The 18,436-nt window shown below is 30.4% G+C and overlaps 3 long non-coding RNA genes across 6 annotated transcripts; all 3 read right to left on the bottom strand.

Annotated features, from left to right (window-relative positions):
- Window positions 1–2,307: 2,307 nt before the first annotated feature.
- On the bottom strand, window positions 2,308–6,285 carry LOC125866032 (uncharacterized). Of its 3 annotated transcripts, XR_007446455.1 has the most exons (7): window positions 5,990–6,099; window positions 5,745–5,859; window positions 5,207–5,378; window positions 4,904–5,081; window positions 4,718–4,804; window positions 4,440–4,525; window positions 2,308–2,540 (listed from the first exon to the last, which is right to left on the bottom strand). It is a non-coding gene; the product is annotated as an uncharacterized LOC125866032 (long non-coding RNA). The 3 variants fall into 3 exon arrangements; XR_007446454.1 differs by lacking the exon at window positions 2,308–2,540 and having other exon boundaries at window positions 4,304–4,525; window positions 5,213–5,378; XR_007446456.1 differs by lacking the exons at window positions 2,308–2,540; window positions 5,745–5,859; window positions 5,990–6,099 and adding an exon at window positions 6,235–6,285 and having other exon boundaries at window positions 4,304–4,525.
- A 1,506-nt stretch (window positions 6,286–7,791) lies between these two features.
- On the bottom strand, window positions 7,792–11,890 carry LOC125866031 (uncharacterized). Its single transcript, XR_007446453.1, has 4 exons — window positions 11,027–11,890; window positions 8,815–8,921; window positions 8,007–8,054; window positions 7,792–7,885 (listed from the first exon to the last, which is right to left on the bottom strand). It is a non-coding gene; the product is annotated as an uncharacterized LOC125866031 (long non-coding RNA).
- A 382-nt stretch (window positions 11,891–12,272) lies between these two features.
- LOC125866033 (uncharacterized) lies at window positions 12,273–13,828 on the bottom strand. Of its 2 annotated transcripts, XR_007446458.1 has the most exons (4): window positions 13,693–13,828; window positions 13,557–13,618; window positions 13,150–13,481; window positions 12,273–12,494 (listed from the first exon to the last, which is right to left on the bottom strand). It is a non-coding gene; the product is annotated as an uncharacterized LOC125866033 (long non-coding RNA). The 2 variants fall into 2 exon arrangements; XR_007446457.1 differs by having other exon boundaries at window positions 13,557–13,811.
- Window positions 13,829–18,436: the final 4,608 nt, after the last annotated feature.

Genomic DNA, 18,436 nt, shown 5'->3' with positions numbered 1-18,436 from the left:
ACCGAATTTTTTTTATATAACTTTTAAATATTTAAGTTGTTATATTATTTTTTTTGGTTTCAATTTACGTGATATCATGAAACTTGAGAAGTTATCCAAATTTTTATATGATTTTAAAAATATTATATGTTGTTAGTACCTTTTTACGTAATTTTAAAAATAATATATTGTACTTTCTTTGTAATATAGAATTTTAAAATTAACCACTTTTTAAATATGTCTTTTACATATATTAAGTTGTAAATTATTATAATTTATAGTACCTATTTAACGTAATTTTAAATAATATATATGTTACTTTTCATGTCCCAATTTATGTGGCATTGATAGATTTTTTTAGAGTCAAGTATTTTTTTGTATGTATTTTAATTTTTTTAAAATTGTTAATTATTGTGATTTATAATACTTTTTACGTCATTTTTAAACATTATATATTTATCATCAAACTCATTTTATGTGGTATCAATAGAATTTCGAGAGTCAATCAAATTTTTTTATATAACTTTTTAATATTCAAGTTATTAATTATTATGATTTATAGTATTATTTATATAATTTTTTAAAAAAGACATAATTTTGCAATATTCATTATTTTTTCACTCTAAAGGCAATTTTTTTTTTTTGGATTACAAATAAAGTAATTAATGTTTTAAAGTGGGACCCATATGTATTACTTAACTATTAGTAACATGGAGTGAAAAAGGAAGAAAAAGAGTGGTCCCACCTGCTTGGAAATTGGGGCCAATATTGCGGCTGAGAAAGGAAAATGTTAGAAGGGCTTTTATGTCCTATATTAAGAAAGTGCAATTATAAAATTGCCAAGTATAGCACATTTCAAGCATGATATTAAGAAAATATCTGTATTACCCTTGGTTAGGGAAGCAAGCATGTTGACGAACAGCTGCTTCTCTAGCCTCTTCTATATAGAATACTAGATGGGGAGGCCCGTGGCAAGCACGGGCCCAATAGTCAAAATATTATGCTTGTAAAAATATTAATACGGCCCTGTAAAGTTGTATATATACCATTCACCTTTTTGAACCCACACTTTTGTAAACACCGTTTTTAAAATTACCTCTACTTCTACAATATATTTTCATAACCACTGCATGAGTAAATTATTTTTTTCCTTCATCTATTTATTTCTAAGGCTACTATTTTCTTGTCCAATGTGACATTGTCCGACTTTATTAGATGTATCACCTTGTTCTCCCTGTTTCTTTGTCATTTTTTCACTTCTCATTATGTCTCTTTCATAAAACTCCTATGTCATATTTATAGCTTGGGGGGGGGGGGGGGGGGGGGNGGAAGACATACATCAAATAAATACTACTATCAGTTAGCCTTATATTTCTTTCCATAGTTTAAAATTATTATTTCTCGCCTAAGTTAATATAGGATTAGGCAACATAATTAAAATGTCAATACTCAATCTACTTGGCCAAAAAAAGATAAATTCCGATTTAACAACAGTGTCATCATATTGAATCATCACTTGGATCTGAATGGGAAATTCAGTAGAGAAAACAATAAAGAGTTAAATTATGAAACTTATAGCAGCACATGCTGCTACCATCAGTTCATTTCCTATAAATATCAAATGTCCAAAATAACATTGATACATAGCTTATAATTTTATATCTCAAAGAAATGATAGAATTTACTCATACAAATGGAGAAATAGAATATGCCTCTTACAGTCAGCAGAGGAAATCATATCATTCGTATCATTCCTGACTCAATCCAAACCGAAGGCATATTTTCATGCGGCTTGCAAGAAACAGGGAAAAAAAATAGCAAAAGATCACTTTTACTTGATATATAATTGTGAAAAATAAATATAAATGCATAACATTAGAAGTGTTTTACAATCGTTTGTTATGAACACATGAAACAAAAACTTTGACAAAGCATAAGATGATATGACAGACTTCTTGAACTCAATCTAGTAACAGAATTTTCAATATTAAAGTTTCAGCTTTTATCCAAGAATTGCGAAAAATAAATGCAACACCAACATCAGGGTTCATTGCCAAAAGTTTAAAGGTTCTTAAGAAAATGTGGAATGGTACCTTAAAGGACTTGGAAATTGGAGAGCCAGAAATGAACCTTTTCACCTGATTCAAACCTGCTTGTTATTCTGACTTTGTATTTAAACAATTTGTCTTTGAATACCACCTCAACTTACTATATTAGTAGTTGAATTTTTTCAAAAATGTAGTTCAAACAACAAAAAGATCAAAACTGAAACCTTACCCTGAATTTTCAGCATTACGTTATCACTTCTAATTTCATGGCAGCATCAAAGAATTCGGCAACTGAAATTCTTACTCAATATTTTTTGGGGAAAATACCATATGAAAAAAAGATATTATAAGGGAAAATGTCTATTCACCTAAGCCCACCGTTCAACTTCATTAGCACCTTTAATCATCTGCCAAAACAATCAACTCTTGTAACTAATCTCTCTTCATAACACACAAGTCTTACCTTCACAGGAAATTCCGTCAAACATGCGACCGCATGAAGCCATTAATTATCTGCAAAAAGTATCATATATTGATAAGAAAATACTACTAATATTTTTAGTATTTTAGAGCTAGAAACTGCAAAATATTTAAAACAAATTATGCATGTATTTCAAGAGACATCTATCAGAACTCAAAAGAATCCAAGAAAAATTGTGGAAGACATATAAATAAGTAAAATCAGTAGAATAATAGGAAGCATAAACACAATAATGGGAAAAAAAGAGTAAAAATTCACAAGGGAAGAGGGTCAATACCACACAAGAATACTTACGAGGTAAACAATTGAAAGAACTTGAGAAGTTGGAGTGAGACTCTGAAGTAAAGTTTAACTACGTTGAAGGTTTAAAATGGTTGTCAATGTTGTGAGCCAGAGAAGAAAGAGTAGAAGCAGAGGTGAGAGAGTGAATAAAGTGAATTTACTATTTTAACCCTACTCGTAAAACTCAAATTATGTTTGAAGTACACTTTACATTGCTTCTTGTACCACATTTTGGTTCCCAACATGAGGAAAGGTTTCCAAATAATTGCTGAATTATCTTTTCAAACTTCTTGACCAAGTATGTATATAGTGGAGTTAAAATCATTGTACATATGTCAAAATTGCCAATATTATGAAAAATAACCCAATACAATGAAAAACAATCAAGGATTGCAACTTGTGAATACAAATCAGAGACTTTACCAAGTTTTGAATTACAACATCTTCCAATTTCATTACATCAAAAGCATCGTCTAATATCTCAAATTAGTTGAACAATGAACATCCCAACCTTTTTCTTAGCCCCAAATTTCAAAGTCAGAATAGAAAGCACACTAAAACATAAGAGTTTAATAAATAATATACATTGTCACCTTAAATAAATACAGAATTTTGTTGCTGTATTTTAACCAATTCGAGATTGAAAATGGCCTGCTGTTAGCAAAATTGGATAAAATTGACCAAAGAATCTCAACTCAAGATAAATTCATGAGAAAATGGTACCTCTTTTGGTACAGAAGTTATTGTTTCTTTTGTTAAGTAAAATGATAATGTGGAGTGAAGGAGAATATCTTTATTTTAATCAAAATAGGTAAAGAAAAAGACAAGTCAATCACACTGTTTCCTTCTTTGAATACCTTAATAGGAAACAATCTGAAGATATTATGAATAGATATTTGTTTTTGTACTGCTAAAGTATTTTAGTATGTATTTTGTTTTACCAGTAAAAAGCTCAACAATTGATGCAATTAAAATTACTGCACTCATAAATTGTAACTTTAAACCTTAATTATATAATAATGAGTATTAGTTTAAGTAAATCGAAGATGAAACAGAGGGAGTAAGTACCATGACTTCTTAGACCCTTTTTGTCATTAGCCTTGCCTCTAATAGTTTGGGGTTTTTTGGCCATTCTGCTAGCCAATTCATTCTCATGATCAGAAAAGTATACTTGTAAGTTGTTGGGTTTTTCGTTGGAAGCGACTAAATCATCTATGAAATGATACATATGTCCTTGTTATCTAAATCTGTACATAACAAATCTGTACATACCACAATTTCTTTTCACCAAATTTTTTTATCGCACTTCACACCAAGCGATGCGTTTAACATATTATTGTATGTTCTAATATATGTTCGAAAATGTTTAGATTCTTCTTTTGTATTCAATTTTTTGTGTGCCACAATATGAACAATTAGGAACCTTTTTTTAGAATCATATTACACGTTTCGCTGTTCAAAAATAGGTGAAGTAGATTTTATTGGAGTATAAGTTTAGCACAAACCATTTGATTGGAACTGTATTTAAGGACGCATAATGCTGAGTAGACACATCCAACATGCACCCTTATGTGCAAACAATCACAATTTACAATAAAGTGATTATCAATATGTCATACTGAAAAATGTAAGGCAAGGAGCTGGATTACCTGTTTCAAAGATAGTGAATAGGCTGCATACTTGCTTTCCTTTATCTAAATTGTGCAGGAATTGAGTCTGACATTGTGGCTGGCAGCTAGTAATCAAAATACATAACATGTTTAAAGGTTGAAGTTAAAATGTAAGTAGGTAAAGTTAGATAGGTTAGGTGTTATACACGTTGTTAGAGAAAATAGATTGGCAATGCTAAATTAGTAATAATGCAAAATATACAATAATGCGACGATAAATAGGCCATACGAAAACATAATGGAAAGAGCAGGCTTACTTTTTGAGAAATGGGCGAAGGATTGTATACTTTTTCCTTTGTTTAACTTGTCTTGGGGTTGAGTTGGTCGAACTTGGTGACTTGCAGCTGGCAAACAAAATACAAAAGATGTTTAAAGGCAGACTCGGTCTGTACACATTGGCAGAGGGAACACATTGGCAACATTAAGTTAATAAAAGAGGAAACCTTTCTCAGAGAGCTTCGAAGGTTCTCAGATGATAAGTGTAGCCTGTTTAGGAAAAGGGAAAACCGTCTCTGTACCAAGATGATGTGGGCTGCGTTGGGGGTGCCAATAGTACAATTTTCAAGAACATTATGTCTTGTTGAATCTGTTTGCAGATAGCGAGATAACAGCTATGCCTCCCTAATGCCAAAAAATTTCTACGGTTGACTTTACTGAAAAGGTAATTTAAACTTGAAATTTGAAAAGAGCAAAGACAAAACAAAAGAAAGACCGGAGAAATATAACTAAAAAGAGGTGAGATTTACAATTACCAGGACCAGGTGGATGAGATAGATCAGAAGACGTCGGGAGATGGGCGGCAACCTTTTATTCCTTTCTATAAATTCCCACATAAACGATGCTTGCCAATAATGAAACTCTAGCTAGTGCAACTGCTGATGTTACAGCTATTATTTTATCTGTTGAACCTGTAAGACACTGATATCAAAATAGTTGATACACTTAGTCTGTACAGTACTTCCCATCAATAAATTGAATTGGGAGCAAGAAGGGATAATGGAGATATCAACACAAAAGAAAGAGAAGGAAAAATTAATCCACACTTGTTGCAAGCTAGGGAAAATATGGATGACAAAACATGTTAATGATATGCAAGTACGTGTTAAGATATGATGCTCAATGTATAATTACTTCAAATATGAAAACAGGTAGACTATCTACATCCATTTTTTGTATATATATATATAAACACTTGAGCTACTTATAGCAAAACAAATTGAGAAGAAGCAAAGACCACCCCAAATAATGTATAGAAAGAGAGAACCAACAACAATATTGACTTACTTTCTCTGTGAACCTCTAATGCAAGATCTTCCATGAGTTGTTGCGTGTTCCAGTCAATCCATGAAACAATAATAGCATATTCTTTACATACGATTACACCTCCCATTTCCGAACTCTGCTAACAATCAGATCATATATATAAAATACTTGAGCTACTAATCCGTATAACAGAACAAACTGAGAAGAAGCATAGATCACCCAAAATAATGTAAAAAAAGAGGTAACAACCAACAATGTTGAGATACTTTCTATTTGAACCTCCAATGTGAGATCTTTCATGATTTGTTGCATGTCATAGCCAATCCATGAAATAATAATATCACATTTGTTACATGAAGGGACAACTTCCTTTTTCAAACACTGCTAAGAATAATACCATAGATAAAAAATACTTGAGCTACTAATCTGTATAATAGAACAAATTGAGAAGAAGCAAAGATCACCCAAAATAATGTATAAAAAGAGAGAATCATTAAGAATATTGACTTACTTTCTCTTGGAACCTCCATTGCAAGATCTTACATGATTTGTTTATCTGCATAAAATAAGTATTCATGGATAAAATTGGATTTAGAAATAGAACATCCATGACAATAGCCACCACATTGTGCCAAGAAAGAAGTACATTGACAATCGATAAATTATACGCATTCAACAATATCCACAAATGAATCGAACCTAAACTCAATATAAACAATTGTGTCATCTCGTGTCATATCAATTTCACCTCTAATGACAACTGAACTTTATTGGTTTAATAATATTACTTAGTGAGCGTAATAATAATACAGTAATTGAAATTGGAGGGAAAATGTGTGAATAGAAGCCACCTCACAGTTTTAGATTAAAGAACAGTTAAAACTGAAAAAGATACGCTTAACAAACCATAGAAAATAGAAGAAAAAAAACTTTATAGCTGTAAAACCACGAAAAGAGTAAGCATATTCCAACAATGTCGGTGGAAATGGTGTAATACCAACAGTTTATTTGTGCATTTTTTCTGTTTCCGAAAATCACCATAGAATAACTGAAACAATAGCTGCATTTCTCTATTTTCAGAAATACTCATGCATGAAGCAATAGCGCCTAATTGAATTAACAAATGTCAGAGTATTCATAGAAGTGTAATAAGTTTATTGTAAAATCTTTATCTGGATTGTCGAGCAACATTCCATGTTCCTTCATCTGACAGGGCAATGTAGGACCTTTTCACATTCGATGATACGTTCTTCATTATTTGGAGATGTGTTGATGTCTTCTCAAATTTCTACTTCCACATATAAAGTGCAACTCCAAGATCAATTGGAATGGAGAATAGTAAGATTTCTGAACTTGGTGCTCAAAATCTAAATCGATGTTTCAACATTTTGTAATAACATATAAGAACAGAGGAATTGTATTACTCTCTAGAATATAGAATGTAGATATTTTATAAATTCACCAAAGGAGAAGATGCAAGGATAACTGATTAAACAAGGTACCATAATATAATGTCTGTAAAAAAATTCCTAATTGGAATTTTTAAGGAGTGAAATTTTATTCCTCACCTAACAATAGAGTCACCAACAATACTGTCAAGTAACTTCAATTCATCTCTTGTTTATTCCCACTGAAGTGGAAAAAGTCGTTGGATAACCTGTAAAAATTAGAAGAATGAAAATGTAACACATGGAGAAAACATAAAAGTTAAAAATTGCATAGCTCGTATATCTTAATATATTGACGCTAGCAAATTCTATATATAAGTAAATTGCTTGATGTGTACTTCAGTTTACACCTTAGTTGTGCAAATTCTTCACTTTTCATTCGTGTCGGATTTTTCAAAAATACACTACTTTTGACAAATCTGAAACATATCCCTTAGACATTTTTGTTTAAGACAATTTTGAAGAATCCAAACAACATAGGTTTACACTAAAGAACACATTTTTAGGCATACATAGATAGACACAGAATCCATCCAAGATCTTTGAAGCTCCATCGTTGATCATTTTTCTGTTTCCTTAGAACATAAATATCCATCTCAGTAATATAAAGCTTTAGAGGTAGCTAGAAAAGAGACACATGACAATGATAACTCCACATAGTGTCATAACCCTCTTGGTCAAGCATTTTACAAAAGCAACATATTTTACTATAACCTGCATAATGTGAAATAAGTAAGATGAGCCTTTCAAATTATGTCTCTCTCATATATATATATATATAAAAGAAGATCTAACCTTTAAGCAAATGTACAGACCTCAAAGGTCGTTCTCTTACCATTTATAGATTAGTTCAGAGTTATTTATTCCACATACTTTCAATCATCTGAAATGAAAAGGTTAGACTTCAGCATAATTTTCCTTCTTGGAAGAAAGAAATTTATGAAATCCAGAGGCAAAATCATGAGACTCATATAATTGAACTTGATAGTCAAGTATCACTGAGAAAATTCATTAAAAATAATTATCTTATGTATCAACATGGGTGGAGCATATATTTTTTTTAAAAAAACTGTTAAGGTTGAATTCTTAATGATGGCTACCTCCAAAAAAGGGATAATTACACATTTCCTATCAAATCTATAATCTGATCTATATAATCTATACAAAGTTGTTTACACCAAAAAAAGTAGAGATAATATACAATTCCATTTAACTTTGTGGATGGAATTGGATTTAAATGAAAGTTGATCATGTCACTTTCATTTATATGTGTGAAGTAATTGTAACCATCAACAATAACTTCTATAAACATCTTTGATAGTACAATACTTTTTAACTACAAAATGAAAAAGATATAAATATATCACTTGGACAAAATACTCAAAATCATTGATATTATTTTGTGCAGTTCCTAATTCATCACAAGAACATTAAAGTCATCAAACTTCTTTATTATTTTGAAAACAATATAAGGAAAAGTTTTTGAAATACCTTCCCCAAGAAGGTAAACACCAATCAACTAAAAGAAAATGAAATTAAGAAGAAAGTTACAAATAAATATTAGTGAGTATTATAGAAGAGAAGCAATGCATGCATAATGTTCATAATTGCTTCTTGGAGTTTTTGACAAAAGATGACAGTACCTGTAGAAGCATGAAGTAATTTCATTAGACGTGCTTAAGCTCAACATCCTCTGCGCGTGAGTCAAATATCAACACATCTGTTAAGAGTATACCTAGAAAGCGCTTTTCTGGAAAAGATAATTGCAGAAGGTGATGAAAATCAAGAATGAATTAGTCAAATACTTTTTTGTTGGCCATCCACACATCAAAGCAATGAACATAGCAATTGCTTTGGCAATTACCACAAAAAAATTGCAAATTAAAGTTAGAGGGCAGAGATCATATATAGAGAGAAATAAAAAGGAAATGGACTTGAAGTAGAATTGCTTATTTTGTGTTATTCTTTATATTGGCAGTTATTACTTATATTTAACATTTGGTTACATATTTAACTCTCCAGTACTATTAGGTTCTAATTAAGTTGTCATATGCAAAGTTACTATCTGATTTTGTAGGTGTTTTCTTTTTCTTTTACCGTCAATCAAGTCAATTAATACTTACCTCTTTTGAATTGTAAATATTGTACACCATTTAAAGCCATTTGAAATAGAATCAGATGGTAGATGGAGGAAATCACTTCCAGATTAACTTCACAACAGATCCACTTCATCTATTCCAAATTAGCTAATGGAGATATTAACTCTTCCGGGAACCAGTAACGCGTAAACCATTTCAAACCAAGAGCAATCAATTTCCGAACGGAATGGATTCGAACTTCTCCTAAAATAATTTCCGATGCGAAATGAAATTCATAGGATATATATAAGTAATTCAAAGGAGAAATAGAAATATTTGATAGGATTCAATTCATTTTAGTAATGAACAAAACTAATAGGATTGATCATGTAACAGAAAAGCTTGAAATTAAAGACAAAAAGCACATAAAGTAGAAAATATTCAATTTGTGAATTTTCATCTTTCAATGGAAGTCTACAACTACTAAGACTCAACAAAAGAAAAAATGACCACCTTGTAATCAAGCAGACCAGCTAGAAAATGCTACGATAAGATATTTCAGAAAGCACTATCATAAAACATTTTAGGGCATCAATGAAACTATCCAATATATATAAAATTGAGTAAGAGATGAGCATACAAACGGACAAATAAATAACGGCAAAAATCTTCCAAGTGACTTTGATTTATAATTCGTACGATCTGTCATGTATGTAATGTCAAGTTTAAGATCTTAGAGCTAACGGAGGCCTGCACCATAACATATAGTTTTGTTGACATTACATTACAGCTTTACATGTCTTCTATTTTTTAAGTTGACATAATTACATCCCTTCTTTACTTAATATTATAACTTCTTAGCGCCTCAATTATAGTAATGTCTATTGTACATCTTCTTCGTCAACAATACTTTATTTGTGAACATTTCTAAATATGCAAAATGAAACTTCAGGGAACAGAGGATCATTTTTATTTATGTACAACTTGCTAGCTCATTGTGTACTGTCCCTGCTTTACGTCTTAATATTATAACTTCTTAGTGCCTCGATTATAGTAATGTCTATAGAACATCTTCTTCGTCAAGAATACTATATTTGTGAACATTTCTAAATATGCAAAATGAAACTTCAGGGAACAGAGGATCATTTTTATTTATTACAACTTGCTAGCTCTTTGTGTACTTTGTTTTTCACATAAAATGAAATGTACTACATTAGAAATCCATATAAGAAAAACTAACTAAATTAGCTTTAATAGTAGCGTAGTAACACAGAATAGCATGTGTACTGTAATAATAATAAACATGCTCATTTGTTCTAATTCCGTATGCAAATGAATATTGGAATTGACATAGCAAGGAAAAAAGAAAATCACTTATCTAGATGACAAACCTCACCAAGCATAACACACTACATAGAGGCTATTAGAATCGTAGCCTCTATTATTTCTCACGATCATACTAAGATGTAATGTCAAATCCGAATAGTTGTAAAAGTATCTACTAAGATCAACCAACATCATGTGGTTAAAGCAATAGTTGTTTCAGGTAAACTAACACATAGTAAAAAATAATTTACTTGTAAATGTGGAACGTTAAGGCAACAAAAGAGCTGGAGTAACGAACATACCATCATTCGGGAACCCAAGAAAATGTTCTTTTTCAATAATCGAATATCTAAAAAAAGGAATATATTTTCTATTATGGAACAACATAAGAACATTCAAGATTGTGAGGGAAAAAAACAAATATGAACAGTAGGTAGTTAAGAAGACTCACCTTCTTTTCAGCCCTGCGCTTGAAGATTCGAATACAATTGCTACTTCCATTTCCTTCATAAGTAGCAACTTTCTCAAATTCCTCCAGCAAATCTTGGCTATCCCTCTTCATCAAAACAATCTTGACTATCCATATCCAGATCATGAGAGTCTTTAGGAAGAGTCAAATGGAAAGCTCCATCCAATAAGGAGCAGTTGAGGTTGGTTAACTCCTGACTATTTAGATGAAAGAGCAATACTTTTCAATTGTGATTAGAATGAAAGTGTGCAGCATTTATAATAAATCATGTATGTTATGGGCAAGGCATAATGAGAAACTGAAAAGGAACAGATAAATAATTCCAACCCATCCGTATTTGAATATATTGATGCAACTAATGACCTAGTAACATTCCCAACAGAAGTGTGAGCATTCTAAATACCCATTATAAGTATCCTCTTCTTTGCAAAACTAATTCCCAATCATTGCAACTACTGCAGGACATCCAGAGGATTGGAATAATCCAGCAACCATTTGGATAGTCAGATAGTGCTAGAAACTATGGATGTTTGCCCAATATCCAAGTTCAAAAAGAGTTGTGAATAAATCTGTGCTCAATGTTTTCACTGTAGAAAAAACTATTGAATCCATCTTATAGCCTACGTGCGCTGAGATATTTAGGACCAACCCCACATGATTAGGATCAACTATCAAGTGCTTGTTTCACGATAGTCGATACTTGTGGGTTTTCAATTAGCATGCCCACAGATTCCAAGTTTTCTTATCACAACTTAACTCTTAACTCAATTGTACTGCATACATAATGATCCTAATAAGAAGATTATTATAAGCTGAATCGATAGATTGGGGGATTGATTCCTACTTCATACCGACAGCCTCGTATTCTTCCATCTTCTGTGGCGCAGCCAGAATTTCAAAAATATGACGTATCAAATTAGCGCAAGGTTCATAACTCTTAATTGCTAAATACACCTTATATTTTATTGATAAATATGTATTTGTTGAAGTGGCTAGAAAACTACAACAAATTTCGTGATTATTTATAACGGTTGGCTAGAAACACTACATCAATTAAGGTATACTTATGCACATGTTAACAGTACTACAAGCTTTGAGAAACCCCGTCAACTTAGTGCACTTATACTATTATTAGTTTATTATAAGAACATCAAGTGCATCTAGTATAACCACTCTCAAACTTATGCATAGTTAAATTGGTGTACCTCAAAAAGTAAATCACTTGCCACTTCATGGAGAAGCTTGGAGTCGAAAACATTAAGAACTTGACCACCAATATATCCTTTATCCGAGATGAACCTTGCACCATACCAAATAGCCAAAGCATAACTGGAATACATAATAGCAAAATGTGATCAAAGAATTAATCCACTTTCCAGCCTTTCATTTGAATCCGAATGGTGATCTTTAATTAGGGACTCGTTATAGTTAGCCACAACTTGATTCTCACCTGTAAAAGATGCAACCCCGGGAGGAAACAAGATACATATCATCTACTGGTGGTTATTTTCCGAACAGAGAGTGAAACAAAGGTTGTTTTACTCCAAATATAACTTTCATCAGAGCATGGGCATCACAATAATTTTAAACATATGACATGAGCCAATTATTTGTTCAACCACCATTGCTACCTTGGCATAAGCATCTTTTTCACGGGACACCATCCTATATAGGATGAGGGGCATCAGTCCACCAAAAATGGCGTTCAAGCCAGTGTTTGAGCACCTAACACTTACCTCGACAATGCATACCCACACAAGTATTTGTTAACTCTACCCACTAACCTTAAGAAAGAAATTACCTATAGTGTTTTTTAACTCCACTGAACCATTCAAAAGTAATATGTTGTTCAATTTTTGGGACAAAAGAAAATAGCTTCTTATGTTTTTTCAAAAGAACAACCAAAAGAAAGTATAACTTTTATTAACGAACACATACATATACCCAAAAGGAAAACAACAACTAAAACAGAGTATTGAAACAACATAAGATAAATACCCTTATTTTCAGAGAATAAAATTCAGTTCATCCCAAAGGGGATGAAAATGATAAAAAAAAAACGAAATTAATAAATAAAATATAATGAAAGAAGATTTGAAGCTTACGGAGCAAGAAGATTGATGGTGATGGAATCTGCCCTTTTATTTTTGGATTTTCTGTTAAACACCTCATAGGTATGGCATCCATCTTCAACGATTGGGCTTCAGCTTCAGCGATAGCTTGTAGGCACCAACAATTAGAAGTAAATATACCCAATTTGAGCACAAAGGAGTAAGAAGAAAGACAAGAGAGATTTAAAGGCTGTAGAGAAACAGAAAACAGTAAAGAACAGATGGATTCGCCCTTGAGATTTCGCGTAAACGATAAAGAAATACCTGTGCAGGTCGTCCGAGACAAACAGAAATGTTGAGCAAACCTTGAGAGAGAAATTTAAAGGCTGCAGACAAACCGAAAACAGTAAAGAACAAATGGATTTGGCATTGAAGAGTTCAGAAGTAGAAAGAAGAAGTACCTGCGCAGGTTGTCGGAGAGAAACAGAAATCTTCAGCAAAGGTTGAGAGACAGATTTAAAGGCTGTAGACAAAGAGAAAACAGTAAAGAAGAGATGGAGTCGCCATTGAAATTTTGCTAAAACCATGAAGAAGAACCTGCGTAGGTCGTCGGAGACAAACAAAAATCTTCAGCAAAGCTTCAGAGAGATGTAGACAAACAGAAAAGAGTAAAGAACAACTCGATTCGCCATTGAAGAGTTGAGAAGTAGAAAGAAGACTCGAGAGGGAGAGAAATTAGGGTTAGAAATTTGAGAAACTTCTAGACAAAGTGAAAGGAAAATGAGAGAGCGCTTTATTCATGTACAATTAGTACTACGTTTAGTACAATCAAAAGATGCAGTGTTGCTCCTCTAAATGTACAATTTCTAAATGTACAATTAGTACTGCCTTTAGTACAATGAGCAGATGCAGTGTTGGTCCTTTTAAATGTACAATTAGTATTGCCTTTGGTACAATGACCAGATGCAGTGTTGGTCCTTTTTAAGTGCCACTTCTAAATAAGGGTAAAGTAAAACGTTTTCTTTTACATTTTTTCGTAAGTAGAATTTTCTTTAAAAAAAATCATTTTGGAAAAAAAATCAATATAACCATAATATAATAAAATAATAATAATAGTAATCTTATATATATATATATAGGAGAGGTGAAAATGCCTACACGTCATCACAAAAAAAAATAGATTTCATTAAATATTAAAATTAGTAATTTTAAATAATTTTGAAATGAGAAGGTAGTTATTTTTAAAAGATAAATATCTAAAATTTGAATTTTAGTCAAATCGTTTTGGAGACACTTCTAAAAAATTGGGTGTGTGATTCTCTTTTTGTAAGAGCTTATCATATTTATTATTATTATATTATTATTATTATTACTAATTACTAATTACTAAAAATAATAATATTTATAATAATAATAAAAATAATATTATAATAATAATAATAATAAAAAATATTCTCCCACTATATACGTATGGCCTATATATGGATTAATTTTAAAGTCATAGAAAACTTAAAACAATATAGTAATTTAACTAGTTTTAAAAGATATAGATCTAATATTATTATTATTATTATTATTATTATTATATAATAATAATAATAATAATAATATTTATAATATTAATAATAATAATCTTTTAAATTTTTTTTATAGAATTATTTAAAATTTTGATTGTTAATTTAATTAGTTTTATTAAAAATAAATGATAAAAATTTAAAATCTGAATTTTAATACAAACAGTTCTAGAAAATAGAGTGTGATTTTTTTTTTCAGAACTTATCATATTTATTATTATTTTTAATTATTAATAATAATAATTCTCCCACCGCCTACGTGTGGCCTGGCCTATATATGGATTATTTTTCAAGTCATAGAAAACTTACAACAATATAATAGTTTAATTATTTTAAAAGATAAAGATCTAATCATAAAGTAACTATAATTTTTTAAAATTCTTTTATAGATTTTTTTAAAAGTTTGAATTGATAATTTATTTAAAATAATGCGTAAGTTTTATTTTGAAAAAAATATAATAATTCAAAATTGAGAAGAGTGTTAAAAGATAAAGTGGTTACAAATGGTTATAACTTTTAAATTTTATCCTTACCAAGTTTATAGCTAACATATTATTATAAAATTAGATGAAAAAACAGTTTCCAAGACTCATGGTGGAACAATACTTCGACCTAATCCGCTTAATGGTTAATTTGATTTACGAATAATTTTTTATTTGAATACGTATTAAACGAAGAATTTCAAATACAGTTTTAAGATTGAAAAATATGTTTTAATTTTACACCTTAATCTTAAAGAAAGTAATGTATGACTATCTATTAATATCTAATTATAAGGAAAGGTAGAATAAAATGTACTCTCTTCTGACATTAAATATTTTATTTGAAATATTAGAATTAGTAAATTGTTAACATATATTTTATTTTTCAAACACCACAAATATAATAAGAGAACAAAATTAAATTGTTCACTAATAATATTAATTTAACATTCTCAAAAAATAAGTTAATGATAGTATTATTTCATATTTTCATATTAAAATTAAATTGTGCACTAATAACATTAAATTTTTTAATGTTAAATCCTAAAATTATTTGTCATTGTTAAGTTAAACTTATTTACTAAAGAATAAAATATACAACATATTTAGAAAGGCTAAACAAATCTAAAAATCCATAAAATAAAAGAAGAGACTTATAGTAAATCAAAGGAATAGAAGATCATTCGTTTTGTTTATCTTTCAATTTTTGTTTTGCTCTGCACATAATTTATTTTTATGTGGTATATATTAATTTAATTATAATATCTTTTTTTAATTGATCACTGAAATTTATTATTTTGTGCATCCTTATTTTATGAAATTATATTTGATTAAATGAAAATCATCTTACTTTGCAGGATAGAACAAGAGAAGAGTGTGCTAAAAAGGTTGCAACATGCTTTGTAAATTATATTTAGATTTTAGCTAAAAGAAGAATTAATATTATTAATACTAGGTTTTAGATTGATCTATGAACTGGAAATTTAATTAATTAGCACAAATATCAATTTAACACACGCCACATATGCTATTAATCTTCATTATACTAGAAGAAGGAGAAGTTGTTAGAATGATGTTTAGTGTCTTTGAAGAATATACCCTCATTACACGTAAATTAGGGTAAAATTTTATTAGCATTATTTGTATATGTAAAATTCAAACATTATATATGATTATACATGCACTTTTGTTACTCAATAATAATTCGTATTTAGTTATTTTTTAATTTAAAACATTATTATATTTTATACTATGCGCGGGTACGTATACTAGTTTCATTAACAATATTCATGACTCTTGTGCAATATTCATCTATTTTTTCAGATTCTAATATCTTCAAGTTTTGAAACTTTCTCCTAAGAGTTTGAAGATTTATAGTGTGTACCTTTTCGTCAACATACACCTCTGTTTCTAGAGACTCCCAAGCTTCCTTTGCAGTCTCACAGTAGCAATTTTTGCAAAATATGCTCTTAAGACTCCCATTTGAATTTTGCTCAAGGTTTTGCATCTTGATGGTACTTAGCCTCAAGATTTTTCATCTCTGCTGTTGTAAGTTCACCTTCGTTGTCTGGCTCTTCAAAGCCATTTGCAACAATAGTCCACAAACCTTTAGCTTTCAAATGTGTTCTCATTCTTATCTCCAGTATTCAAAATCAGTTCCATCAAAAAATGGAGTAAGAACAACTGAAGAATTAGCACCTTCATTTGTATTGAATGTCATTTTTTTTTTCTTCACCTAACCTCAAATTAAGAACGAAAACCTGCTCTTGATACCAATTTGTAGGAAATATAGAAGGACAATACTATCTTTAGAGAATGCTCAAGTTTTATATAGACTACTTAAGGCCACTTGAGATGATTAGAATCATCAATTACATCTCTATTTATACAAGTAAAATGTAAATCAAAGGTCTTGCACAAATAACTAGATATATGTATCACAATTTACTAGATACATGTATTACGAAACTCTAAAAGACTTCTTGAAAAACTAAGAGACAATTTCGAAAGACTAAACATTGATGGATTAATTCCAACAGAGTAGATCAAGTTTATTTATTGTGTTGTATTTATCACATGTTGGCTCTGAGTGATCGGGCTGGTGTATTTAAATGTTGGAATGGTTCTTGTGTAGACCCGGATTGTATGTTCTTTATTGTTTTATTGCTTTGTACAGACCCGCATGTTACTTCTCATTTTCAAGCATTTCTCCTTATTCAGAAAGAAGAGGTATAGAAATGCATTTTCTAAAATCAAAGGTCTTTCCGTCAGAACATGAATTTATATATAAATGCTGAAACCATTTCAAAAGTAACCCAAATTGAGGATTAATGTATAGGTATGGGTGCTCAATTTACCCAAAGCAAAGGAAAATTACATATATGAAATCGGGAAAGAGAGTAGAACAACCAGTGAAAACCTCACTTATCATATAGGTACATTAATATAGCTTGTGTCAAACTAGGCAACTCATTTTGAAACGGAGGAAGTATATATTATGTGCCTTCAAAGAGTTTCCCTTATATGCAGTAACTTTTGAGTGTATATACGTTCAATAAACTGAAGAGGGGGGAATACTGCACTTTCCATACAGGGCTGTGAAAATAGGGAAAATTTAGCAGCTTGCCCTTTTAGTTAAAAGTTGTTCCGTTAGAAGAGAAAAATATCAAAATTAAGCTAGATGTACTTGAAAATGCTTAGAATTTTGGAATTAAGCTCGGTGTTTCCAATATCAAAAGCTTATAATTTTCAATTTCTTTTGTTCCCTTTCTTGTCAAAGTACATGCAAAGGCCTATATGAAAAATTAATAAATTGAAAAAGTAGTCACATCAAGAACAAAGCTGAAGAAACACTACATTTCAATAACAAAGAATACAAAAAGAACCGAAATACATAGCTGTAAATAGGGGACGACGGAGAAGTGGAGGAGAAAACGACAGCAATAACAACATCCAATCAAGTTTAAATTCAGTACATGCAACATTACCACAACCCAAACACCAAAATTGAAAAAAAAAACAAAGAAGGCAAGAGGAAATGCATACTTAGGGTGTGTTTGGTATGAAGGAAAATGTTTTCCTAAAAAACAAGTTGATTTTTGACTTATTTTCTCATGTTTGGTTGGTGAATAGAAAATATTTTTCGAAAAAGATTTTTAGTGTTTGATTTATGAATGAAAAATATTTTTGAGAAATATCTTTTATTTTTACTAGAGTAGAAAATAATTTTTGAAATTGAAAATAGTTTTTAAAAACAAACTTAAATTTTTTTGGGGGGTGGGGGTG

Source organism: Solanum stenotomum, chromosome 5, assembly GCF_019186545.1.
Source record: "Solanum stenotomum isolate F172 chromosome 5, ASM1918654v1, whole genome shotgun sequence".
NCBI lineage: Eukaryota > Viridiplantae > Streptophyta > Magnoliopsida > Solanales > Solanaceae > Solanum > Solanum stenotomum.
The sequence above is the reverse complement of the archived record's forward strand: the minus strand, read 5'-3'. Positions and strand labels throughout refer to the sequence as shown.